Raw genomic sequence first — 13,705 nt, forward strand, 5'->3', positions numbered from 1 at the left:
AGGATTGACGTTGATCTCACCACTCTTTCTTCTCCTTCTATCGAAAATAGTCCAACAGAGAAATCCAAAGCAGATATTAATCCTATCTCCCAAACTGATCCTCAAGCCAATGAAATATCCAACCCTATTGATGAGGTTAACCTTGCTAAAGAAGCCAATCCTGATGTCGACACACATCAAGAATATAAACACTCTGCATCAGATCAAGCTCTCAACCCACAAGAAGCCAATCTAAATGAACTCATTTCTACTATTTCTAGTTTATCCCATAAAATGGGAATGACTCCTCAATCTTCACCCATTAACAAATTATCAGAATTTCAATTCCCAAAATAATTAACTCCTTAAGTTCTCAAAATTTTAAAGAGGCTTCTTCATTTATTGAAGTAGACTGTCGATGAATGACTAAATCAAGATGATCTAAACAACTTACTTTCTGACATTTTGAGTTCAACCCTCAAATATCAAGTACCTATCAGATTTTTCGAACAAGTAAAGAAATTTAAAAAAAATTATTAACAACTTATTCATCTCTCACGGAAAACTTACTGACTACAAAAAAGGTATGACTGAGATTCAGACAGAATCTGCGCAATTCAAAGTTTCATATGCATAATCACAAAAAATTTAACAAAAGTATGAAACGAATGTTGCTCATGTAGCTAATACTCTCGATCAACTGGTTTGTCGAAGAGAAGAACTTGAAAAAGAACTTGCTCAAGTTCGTGCAGATAAAGCTCTACTGCGAGATCCTCTCCTCAAAGTTGATAAGAGAAAAAAAGATCTTAATTAAGAACTGTGAAAAATGGAAAGCACTCAGGCTGAACTCAAAAGGAAATATGAGATGTTACAACTCAAAGAACATGAAGAAATTCTCATTCAGCTCAATTGATGAAGAAAGAGTACGTCTCAGATTTGACCTGGAAGAACTTTTGGAGCCCTATCTATGAAGAAAGTCATGTCAAAATCCCTTTATATATATATATATCTTGACTTTTATTTCAAATATTATCTTTTAGACATCGATACTGTTTTAGATATTTTTCATTAATAGACTTTACTTTGATACCAGTATCCACGTATTTGACTTTATAAGCATTTTCTGAATACAACTTAGCAAATCTTGGTTGGTTCTTTATCTATGATTTGGGAGTGAAACCTACTCCTCTTCTATAGATACTAATTTCGAAAATCGCACCAAAAACTTCATTTTTGAACAAGTGAAAGAGAGAGAAAAATGTGGAATGTAAACTAGAATTGAATCTCTTGAATTTGAAATTACAAAAGACAAAGTAAATGACTTTAAATTTAAAGAAAGTAATAAAATGCCTCCAACACAATTGAAGGACTTTGAATTTAAAACGATTGTGCATAACTTTAAAGCAGAAAGAAGAAGAACTTGCAAGAGAACAGTAAATTGCAGAAAAGAAACTTACAAGGAATTCAAAAGAAATGAAAAGACATGGAAGAAATCCTACAGAAAAAAATTCAAGGCAGACTTAGAAGTTCGCTGGGACGTGAGTGTCCGTGAGTGTTCTCTGAAAACGAATTCTAACCCCTTGACGCTATTGAACCTTCTTAATTTATAGAACAAGTTGATCAATCCTATATTGCCAAGCTAAGTGTCATCCCTTAAGGAGTTCAAAAATAACTATTTTCGCCAAATACATAATTAAGTAACTGCCCTTTGTACAACTCACCATCGATCTCGATACTCAATTTGTTGACCTCGTTTTTCAACAAGTCTAGGCAAATCGAAACCTTTAGTGTTGGCTCCTATCCCTTGAATCAATGTACCTGTTAATTTAGTCGGTTGAAATTCTTCGAACAACAATTACTTTTTGCAATGTGATCTTCGCTACCTAGAATGGTCGAGTACTAAACCTAAAAAACTCCTTCCATTATTTGAAAATTTCTTAGGGACCAATAAATTTTTATATTTTTTGTTATTATTTGACTAGTACAAATATTAAATTGTCTTTGACAAATAAATTTTATTAATTTATACGTACAAATTCTAAAAATGTGAACGCAAACTATATTGGTTCATGTGTGAAAATTCTAATAAATATAAGTATAAATTGGTGAATTCTACCAAACCCTCCCTAAAATAACATGTAAATTACCCCCTATGATGTGTCGCATCTTAATTGGATATTTGCTTTTAATTTGAGTTACTATCTTAACATAGTTAGATTATATTGTAATTAAATTTTTAAAAGGGGTAAATGTATAATTTATTAAAAGATTAGAAACTGATATTTTTAATTTTCCAAATCATGTTAATGATGGTTCTAATCCTAAATTCTTCTTTCTCATTCTCTCTCAACGTCATTTAACAACTCTTCCTCACCAGTCAGCCTCTCCTGAAGTCTCGAACAGCAGAACTCCAGAGTCCAGAAGTCACAATCGCCGGCTCCTCTGATTCGTCTCGCCAGCTCCAGTGCGTCTCCAACGCTACATCGTCGCGTTTGTGGCTCCCCTGCTCTGTGTCGTTGTGTCTTCTTGTTCCGGTGCATCTTTAGTCGTCGTGTCCTCGTCCGTCGCTGCTGTCATCCCTGTCCAAAGTCTGCTTCGTCGTATTTGGATATGTTGGTTTTTTCTCTTCTTTGCATTCTTGAAATTCTCTATCAGTTTTTTTTAGTTATTCAGTTGGCTTATAATTTGATTACAATCAACGAAGCGGTACTGTTTGGGAGGCGCAGCGAAAATGAAGAAATGGGGGAGGAGCGAAAGGCCAAAAGCCATTATAGAAGGTTAAGATACATCTTCAAAAAATAATTTGAAAAAAAAAATTATGTTTTAATTTTTAATACTTTAAAAAATTACATAATTATCTAATTTAAAAACTAATTTAATTATAAAATAACTTAACTATAGATAACTTAATAACTAATTAAAAAATAATATATCACACAGAATAAATTATATGTTATTTTATAAAAAATATAATAAAATTTACCGTATAAATTATATATTTTTTATGTATAAAATTCTTATAAATATAAACGCAAATTATTGCTAATTAAATGTTGATTGAAAATAATAATATTTGCTCATCTTATACCATTACCGTTGTTTCAGAGTTTGCTAGCAATGAACAAGCGCAGTGTTTCAGAATTCAACAACTAGATGATGAGTTACGTGTGTCAATTCTTGTATATATTTTAATGTTGGTGATATTTATTTTATTATTATGTAGAAACGTTTCTGCCTGGTGCGAAACCGTTGATGGAGAAAATCCAAAACCCGATTTGCGCTTTGATTTCGGAATTCTAATTGTTCGTTGGCCAATAGGTCTTGATATTTTTTCCTTTGATCATCAATTTTGCTTCCAATTTATAAAGGAATATGATTCGGATTGCTCTTTTTAAAAGAATTATTATTCTTGTGTATGCTTGTGTCTATGATCACAATTCACAACGGGTTATAATAGCATGGGACCATATAACATATTGCGTTGTCAAATCAAAGACGAAGAGTATATACCTATGTATACACATACAACAACATATCATAGCATTTTCTAACATCGATTTGGTCAAAAAGTGACCTATTATGGCTGACTTGGAAGACAAGGCTAAGGAGAATAGTGTACCAACCTCATTCATCTCCGCTTAAGTAACTTTAGAGGTGTCATATATAGTTAACTACACGTGTGTTGGATCGGTCTACTAGGTTAATTGCTTTGATGTTTGATTTGATCACCTTAGCTGATTCACTTTCCTTGTCTTTGTTGGTAAGTTTTTTTATTTTTAAATTAATTTACAATGGATAATTCATTACGACCGGGGAAGTTATAGCAAAAATATTTAAATTAGAGTTCAGGTATATGTACCGCAAATTTTACATTAAGCATGCATGGTTTTTAACTTTTCGTATTTTCAACATTTTTTAATTGAATTTTTTTATCTTTTAAGAGAAAAATATAAAATAATCAATATACAAAGTAAATAAATCTATAAGGATAAATGGGTAATATCTAAACTTGGTAAGTGGGAATTTCACACCATTACTTATATTTTGTAATTTTACATTAATATGATAAGAAACTAAGAATAGACTGCACGATGTGGAGAACTCGTATCATGTAGGTCTAACCCATCTGTCAACTACAATATTTTTAGTCTATAGTCACAATTTTTGTCACAGGTTTTTAGTTAGTAAAAAATTATGATTATAGAAAATCTATGATTATAGTTTTTTATTATAACAAAAATATCTTTAGTCACATTATTTTAAAAAAGATGATCATAAAATATTTATGGTCATAATTTAAAAAAAAAATGATCTAAAAAAGTTTATGATCACGATTTTGGAGAGTGACCTAAAAGGGTTTATAATTATAGTCTTAGAGGGTGATACAAAAGGATCTATAATCACGATTTTTTAAAAAAATGTGACCTAAAAACGTCTATGATCACGGTTTTTTAAAAAAAGATGACCTAAAAAGATCTATGGTAAAAGTTTTGCATAGTAACCTAAAGAGATCTATAATCACGGTTTTGGAGGTGACCTAAAAGGGTCTATAGTCACGATTTTGGTAGGTGACCTAAAGGAGTCTATGGTCATAGTTTTGAAGAGTGGTCTGAAAGGGTCTATGGTCACGATTTTGGTATGTGACCTAAAAGTATCTATGGTCACGATTTTGCAGAATGACCTAAAAAGGTCTATGGTCACAGTTTTATGAAAGGGTGACCTAAAAAAGTCTATGATTACGGCTTTGGTAAGTGATCTAAAGGGGTCTATGGTCAAGATTTTAAAGAATGACTTAAAAGGTCCATGGTCATGATTTTGGAGAGTGACCTAAAGGTATGTATGGTCACGATTTCGGAGGTGACCTAAAAGGGTCTATAGTCACGGTTTTTTGAAAAAGGGTGATCTAAAAGTAGTCTATGATCACGATTTTGGTGGTGACCTAAAAGGGTCTATGATCATGGTTTTGTTAAGTGACTAAAGGTATCGAAGGTTTTTTCTTTTTTGCCCCCCAAACAGCATCGTTTTCCTCTATTAAAAAAACCCCTAACCTATCCCTTCCCTATTATAAAAAACATGCAGAATATTGTCAGATTTACCGTCAAATTTAGCGGTGGCCCTTACCATCGGTGTTAGTAGCATTTTTTGCATTGGATATAAGCAAGATTTAGTTTTCAGAATTAGTTACCGTTGGATTTTATGTTCTGCTACTAAATTCGATGGTAATCAGTGGCACAAAATCTTATTTCGGTAGCGCCAACTTTACCTGTGGATCATCTGTTGGACTCGGCCGCCGGTATATCGGTTTTGTGAAACATTGCGTTTAGGCAATTTTCGCTAGTAAATCCGACGGTAAAGTTGGGATAAAATTCAAACGCGAACCCCCTTTCCCTCACTTCTGTGAACTCACTCTCTCTCTTCTCTCTCTCCCCTCTCGTCCTCTCTCTTCGGCCTTGAAGTTGTTGCCGTCACCACCACCACCTAGAGCCTCTGCTGCCGCTGCACGTTATCGTCACTAGAGCTTTCAGGAACGCCGCCGTTGTTTGCGTTCATGGTGGTAGGTTCGTGGCCATCGGTGATGGTCACGTTGTCACCGTCACTGCCGCTTCTTGTTACCATCATGCCTCCACCATCCTGCAGCCACCATCAGAGATAATTTTGGTATATTTTTTATTTTTTATTTTTTATTTTTAGATTTTTTTATTTTAGAATTTTGTTAAGTAGTTTATCAATTTATTGATTAAATTAGTGTAATAAAGTTTGTGTTAGGATTTGGTATAATCTTTTTAGTTTTTTCAGATTTTTATGTGAGTAAATTAGTGTAATGAAATTTATGAGTAGGATTTGGTATGGTTATTTTTATTTTTTAGTCTTTTTTGTGAGTTTAGGATTTTGTTAGGTATTTTATCAAATTATGGATTAAATTAGTGTGATGAAGTTTGTGATCAGATTTTCTTATGTTAATTTAATATAAATAGAAATTAAATTAAGTTAAGGTAGGTTAAGTAGGGTGAAATTAAGAGTGCTCAAGCTGTTAGAAGACTTTGTTTAGTTTGTTGAATTAGTTTTACCTTGTAAATTTAATAAGTTGTCTTTTTTATTAGGACGGTGCTATTTTTCTGAGATTAATTAGAGTTTGCTTCTTCCGTATTCTATGCATCCGTATTTCAGGTAGGTTTTCTATCTCTAAATATAATCAAATGTTTTAGTTTTATGCCAGACTTACTTTTCCTAGGATAGCATTTTAGGATGGAAGTGAGAGAATATTTTGTAGAACCGCCTTCTTGAAATCTTTATTTGCTGAAAAATTATGGAGTCATAAGGGGTTGCGCACTAGAACGGTTTGGATTTGATGTGTTATTGAATTCGTGCTTGTTCTAATTTATGCCTACAGATATTTTCTCTGTAAAAACTGTTAAATTTATTTGGTGGATATCTCTGAATTAAGGAGAAATTCTACCAAAATTTCGTTTAAATTGTTTAAAATATGTTTGATTTATGAGAAAATGATAATCAAATTTGGTAGGAGATTCTAATTATAGGAGACACCTTACCAAATTTTCTAAAATTTTAATAAATTGTGTTGTTGGATGAATTCTAGGGTGTTTGTTGTAGGATGATTCTAAGTTATTGTCTGTGGATGTATGATAGGAACAACAGTATACGAGGGGAGGGTGGTTTAAAATCTAAATTCTTTGAGAAGGTTGACGTGTTTGTTGCGTATGTCTTCAACATGGAACTGTTTAGGTCTCAAGGGGTATCTAGGTGTTTGTGCTATAAGTGTCGGCTGACTAAGTGGTTTGGACTTTCAGACCTTCCATATCAAGGATGGGTATTGGATATGGACGAAACACGGAGAAGTGAATAAGAAGAGAATTAACCAGTCTGTCTCGAATTTCAATACGTCTAGGGGTGGATCAACGAGGGTTCGGGTGGTTAGAGAACAAAACATGGAAGAAATGAATTGGGAGGGTAACCAAGAGAGATACAATGGGATGGTATTTTATGCAATAGGTGTTACTAATATGGAATATGCTAAACAAGAGCCTAACCCAGAGGTAAAGAGCTTTTATCATCTGTTAGAATCTTTCACAAAACCCTTGTACGAGGGATTTGTTCATTCAAAATTATCTGCATGTGTTAAAATAATGAGTATTAAATTTGAGTCAAATCACACCCAATAGTCTTTTGGTAAGTGGGCTACCCTTTGCAACGAATTAATACCTGTCGGGACTAGTGACATCCCCCGGAGCCACTACGAAGCAAAGAAGTTAATTTCAAAATTGGGTCTAAATTCGGTAAAAATCGATTGTTGTTTGAATGGTTGTATGTTGTATTACAAGGGAGACTTAGATCTAACTGCTTGTAGATTTTGTGATGTACCAAGATTTCAAGCCGAGAGAGAATAAATTAGTAAATGGCGGTTAAAAAAAATTCCAAACAAACAAATACACTACTTGCCCTTAATTCCTAAACTAAAACGATTGTATGTATCGATTCCTTCGGCCCCTCACATGACTTGGCATAGTAACAACTAGAGAGATGATGGTTTTGTGACGCACCCGTCACATGGAGATGCTTGGAAGCCCTTTGATAGGATGCACCCTACATTTGCGAGCGAGTCCAGAAACATTAGATTAGCTTTGTTCTCTAACGTGTTTGCACTAAATACTAATTTCAGTAATGCGTACTCTTCTTGGCTTATAGTAGTGACTCCTTATAACCTATCTCCCAAAATGTGCATGAAAGATCCATATATATTCCTAACTTGTATAATACCTGATCCAAGCAATTCAAAGGCTAAAATAAATGTCTTTTTGCAATCCTTGGTGGATGAGTTGATGGAGTTGTGGGTTAATAGTGTAGAAATATATGCTATTTTGACCAAGACAAACTTCTAATTGCATGTTATGTTGATGTTGACCATTAACGACTTTTCTGCGTATGGGATGTTATCAAGTTTGTCCACTCAAGCAGAATATCATGTCCCATTTGTATGGAAGATATAAAGTCATTTTGGCTAACGAATGGGGGTAAGAATTTGTAATTTGATTGTCATCGAAGGTTTCTCGATATTAATCATCCTTTTTGGCACAACAAAGACTCATTTAGGAATAATAGAAATGAATAAGAAGAGACACCCGTGAAATTGAGTGATTTGCAAGTTTGGCATCGTGTTAGTAGAATCCCATAGATCGTTGATAACGAGGCAGGTATGAGACCTCCGAAATATGGTAAGGAGCATAATTAGACCAGGTAGAGTATATTTTAGGACTTGCCTTATTGGAAAGACAATTTTGTTTGACATTGTCCTGGCATGATGCACATTAAAAAGAACGTGTTTGATAATATCGTGCACATGGTAATGGATGATGAAAGGACAAAGGATAACGATAAGACAAGGTTAGACTTGGTGAACATTTGTAGACGGCCAAATCTGAACTTAATGAGACTTGATAATAGTCGGTGGGCTAAACCAAAGGCAGGGTTCACTCTAATGAAGAACCAGAGGCAAAATATTTGTAGGTGAATTAGAGAATTGAGGTTTTTCTATGGTTACGCCTTTAGCTTGGGTAGGTGTGCAAACATCTCACAAGGTAGGCTTGCTGGGTTGAAGAGTCATGATTGTCATGTCTTTATGGAGTCGTTGCTTCTTGTCGCATTCTGAACCAACATCTGGAAACCCTTCACAGAAATAAGTGAGTTTTTTAAGGATTTATGTGCTACGAAACTTAATGTAAATGATCTCACAGTCATGGAGAAGAACATTTCAAATAAAAAAAATTCAAAACTATTATAAATAAATACATCTCAACTTCCTATTTATAAAACTAGAAACACAAACAAATTTAGGGACTAAATTAGATTTAAAGCCCTAATTCAACCACTTTTCCTTCTCCCAAAAAAGCAAAAACAAGGAATTAAAGAAAATTGATACCGTTATTACCAATCATGACTAAAAACAAAGAGTGCCCAAAACAAAGTCTCTTGAGCAGCCTAATAGAGAGACCAAATAATTCAATCATTGAGGTGTATGTATAGCAGTAGCAGCCAAACCAAGAAGATCAACAACATCTCTTATAACATAGCTCATTGACTTCCATGGATCTTTCATTTAATGGTGCTTAGGTATTACTGAACCACAAGAAGTAGTAGCAGCAACAGAATCACGAGAACATACAGTGACGGCGACACAAAAAGGAGGAGCTAGCAACAACATCGACACTAAAGAGAATAAGTAGTGGTAGTGAGAGTAGTAGTGAAGCACCGAAGAAAGCTTTTTCTTTTGGAATGCAGGGAGATGTGCTTTGAAATGTGAGGGAGAGGATTTTTTTTAAGTTAGCATCCAATTATAATATTGATTGAAATTTACTATTATATTGTTGGTTTCATAGCACTGTTATATTCATAATTCATGAAGTCATTTAGATAGCATTTGTTTCCAGAGACCAGAGGATTGCGACTCAATACTATGTTTGGTAGCCAGAGATTGGCACTAAAATTTTATTCTTAGAACACAAAATTTTAATCCTTTCAATACCTCCAAAAAGTGGAAACACAGGTACTAAAATTTCTAGAAACGAAAACTGAAACTTTAATTATATTTCTTTTCAAAAATACCCCTTTATTCAACTTTTCAAATTTCAAGCCTACAATCTGAAACCTTAACAACTTTAGATTCAGAGCAAAGCCTTATTCAACAATACCCATGAAATCCTCTTTTGTTCCATTGACTTCAATGTCCTTAGACAGGAAACATCATGTTTTTGCTTATCTTTATCAACCAACATAGATTTCTTCAATGGTGATGCAACAGATTATAGAGACTTCATGCCTAAAACAAGCACAAAAACTGCTTAAAAGCTTAGTTTGCAAAGTCAAAGTGTTTGAGTTAGAAAGAATTTCAAGGGTAGTAATAGAAATTATTTAGAAAGTTGTTAGTCTATTTAAGTGTTAGTTTAACTAGAAGTTAAGAGTACAAGTATATATGTAAACAGTTATTGTAATGCTCCGTACTCTCACACAGATATTGTGATGCTCCGTACTCTCACATTCATAATCAATAATATTCACTTTCTCATTACAACATTCTCTCTATTTCTTGTTACTTCAAAATTGTTCTATGTTCTTTCTTTGCTTCTCAAAATCTCAAGATCATCACTGATCTTCATGGACTATAAATCTTAACATGGTATTAAGAGCCTTTTGTTAACAACAATGATAATGATCCTAGCAAATGCATCCACCACCTCTAAACATCTTCTTTCAATAATCACATACAAATTAGATAAAACAATTACTCTAATAGGGACAAATTGCCATTTTCACTATGCAATCTTAGAGTTTGGACAATCACTTCAAGAAAGAAAATATTCTTACAAGATTTGCCGCTGCTACAGATGCAATCAAAGGTCCTCAAATAAAAATTGAGAAATACAACGAGTAAAAACTTCAAGATTTATCCTTAATAATATGCCTCTTAGCATCTACCAAATTCAAGAATAAGATAATTCATTGAAAATATTTTTTTATGAAATGTGAGAAAAAAATTGAAGTATTCTTTACGGCCTCAGCAAGAGCTAGAGTTCAAAGTTTAAAATCTTAACTCAAATCTGTCAAATCACACACAAATGCAACTGACTACCTAGCAAGGATCCAAGAATTAGTAGATGGCTTGATTGCTTTCAACTCACCATTGACTGATCATATCCAAGTTATTCTTGATGGTCTTCCTGATAAATTCAACGTATATCTTATTTTTATGATGTCCAAAATGGGAAGCATTAATGTTGTTGAGACAGAATCCTTTCTCATTACATATGAGGATATGCTAAATCATTCTAAGAACACAAATCACTCAATTCATGTTCTGACCCAACCCAACAACACCCATGCGGTTCACCAGGCGGACGTGCGCTCACTCCCGTATGGGTAGGCGTCCTCCACGTGACACGAGCTCCCTCAACAGGATTTTGACAGCTGGCTACAGTTGGAAAAGGGTTAGGCCCTAGGAAAAGGGGGGCCTATCCAAACGAGTGAGGATAAGGGAGAGGGACCAATCTCTCTCCTCAAGTATGTCATCATTACCCAAAAACCTTAGCCTCTTCATCGTACGAACACTAACTTAAGCATCGGAGTGTCATTGCAGGTGACTCCACCCGCCGACCAACCGATGACTCACTGGTGCAGCTCCACACCTTAGAACCCACATTCAGGTCCCGATCCACCATTCAACACCTCCCACCGAACCAATTCAACGAACAGCCGAACAATTTTCATTGCCAATTTAACTCAATCATTAACACCTTTCAATCACAATGACTCAAGAAACATGAATACAAGAGGAAGAAGTGACAGGTTCTCAAGAGGAGGAAGATTTAACAATCTTTCTACAAAACTATTATGTCAAATTTGTAATAGGCCTGGATATGCTGCATGGAGCTACTACTATAGGTTTGGTTCACAATTTCACTTAGCCAATGCCCCTTCATAACAAACACCACAATCCCAGGCACCATCTTCTTCTTTTCATCAACCAAGAGCTTACATGGCAGCACTATTAACTATATTAAATTTAGTTTGGTATCCTGATTTAAGAGCCAACCACTATATCATAGCAGATTCCACAAATGTCCTTCAAGAAGCAGCAACTCAAATAGGTTATAATCAACTCTACATAGGTAATGGTCAAGGTATTGTTATTTCTAACTCATGTTCTTCAATTTTACATGATTTACATTTAGATCTTTCATTTAAGCTTAATAACCTGTTACTTGAGCCACAAATAACACAAAACCTCCTTAGTGTTTTTAAGTTTGCACTAGATAATTCAGTAGTTTTTTTAATTTTGGCCTCATCATTGTTATGTTCATGATCAGGTTTCCAAGAAACATCTTTTTTAAGGAATAACTACAAATGGAATCTATGTTTTTCCTTATCTTTTTGTACCTTGAAACATTTCTTTTCTTGACTTAGATGTAATTAAAAGGCTACTTTTTCTGTTATGAATAATAAGTTGAATTCTTTAGAAACATGGCACAAAAGGTTAGGCCATGCTTCTATTAAAGTTGTAATAAATAGTCTAAATCAATACAAAATTTCTTATTCTAATAATCAATCTGTTAACACTTTCTCTATTTTTGAGTTCTGCTCTATGGCTAAGATGCACTAACTTTCTTTTCCAGACTTTTATACTATGTATAATCAACCATTAAAATTGGTGTACATTGATATTTAGGGACTTGCCCCTGTGATATCTAGATTAGGCTATGAAGCACGAATATTTCGCTGAGTTATCGTGTCCACGTGTCAGACACATTTCGGACACGACATTCACCGACACTCGTCCGACACGCGTGTCTGCTGTGTCCAACCGTGTCTTAATAAAAAATAAAAAATTTTTCTCTGGACACACCTAAATACCGTCACGTGTCCGCGTGTCCAGTCTTATTCGTAACATATATTCTTAAAATAAATTTAGATATAGTATATATTATTATTTATTAAAACAAAAAATATTTTAAATACTTTATATAATTAAAATAAGACATTAAAAATAATTAAAAATTTTATTTTATATTTTAATATCAATAAAATATCAAAATATCATTACAATTTATCTAAAAAATATTTTATATTTTATATATATGCGTGTTCCCGTATTATGTAAGATTTTAAAATTCGCGTGTCGGCGTGTCCCTCAGCCCGACAGATCAAGAACTAATCCGTCGCGGTATTGAACTTCATTTAAGAGTTTGCCACTGGCCAATGGGTTGCTGCATGCACAAGGCGAAATTCGAACTCCCGACACTTGCTTAAGCGGACTAGTGAGCTAACCACTCGACCAACCCAACTAGTTGTAAACTTAAATCTATACAGACATATCATGGACTTGAATTTTTATCCAAAGCTTTTAAGGAATTCATATCATATCATGTTATCCTATATAAGTTGTCTTGTCCATATTCTCATCAACAGTAAAGTACAGTAGAGACGAAATATAGACATCTTACTGAAGTTGGTCTCTCTCTACTTGAAACTGCTAATCTACCTATACTCTTCTGGGATGATGTTTTTGCTATTACTACCTACCTCATTAACAGGTTACCAATTCTAGTTTTACAAAATTTCTCAGCTTATAAAATAATTTTTCAATAAAATCTCTGATTATCAATTTCTGAAAATTTTTGACTGTGCTTTCTTTTCATTATTGAGGCCTTACAATAAACACAAATTTGATATTAAATCACATATGTCTCTTTTTGGGTTATGATTCACAACACAAAAACTACAAATGCCTTTCACCAAATGAAAAATTATATTTATCAAGGAATGTAAGCTTTGATGAATATAAAATTTCTTATTCTCTTTTATTTATTACTCCACAAAATATATCTCATACTACTTCTACTAATGTATCTTCTTACAATTCATAGTGTTTCAGTTCCTGTTACAAACAAGCAGCCTCAGCCCTTAAGTATTTACACATCACCAACACCTATCATCACACCATCATCAATTAGTTCAACTTCTACCTCTCACACAGTTCAATCTGCACCTAATCAATCCATTCAATCTCTAGAGAGGCAAATACCTATTTTTGGAATTGAAATTGCATTACCTCTATAACCACCAAGCACAATTAATCAACACTCTATGATTACAAGGTCATTATTCGATGCAAATGAATTTTTGCATTGAAAAAAAACCCAGAAGGCCAAATAATCAA

Source organism: Arachis duranensis, chromosome 9 (genome assembly GCF_000817695.3).
Source record: "Arachis duranensis cultivar V14167 chromosome 9, aradu.V14167.gnm2.J7QH, whole genome shotgun sequence".
NCBI lineage: Eukaryota > Viridiplantae > Streptophyta > Magnoliopsida > Fabales > Fabaceae > Arachis > Arachis duranensis.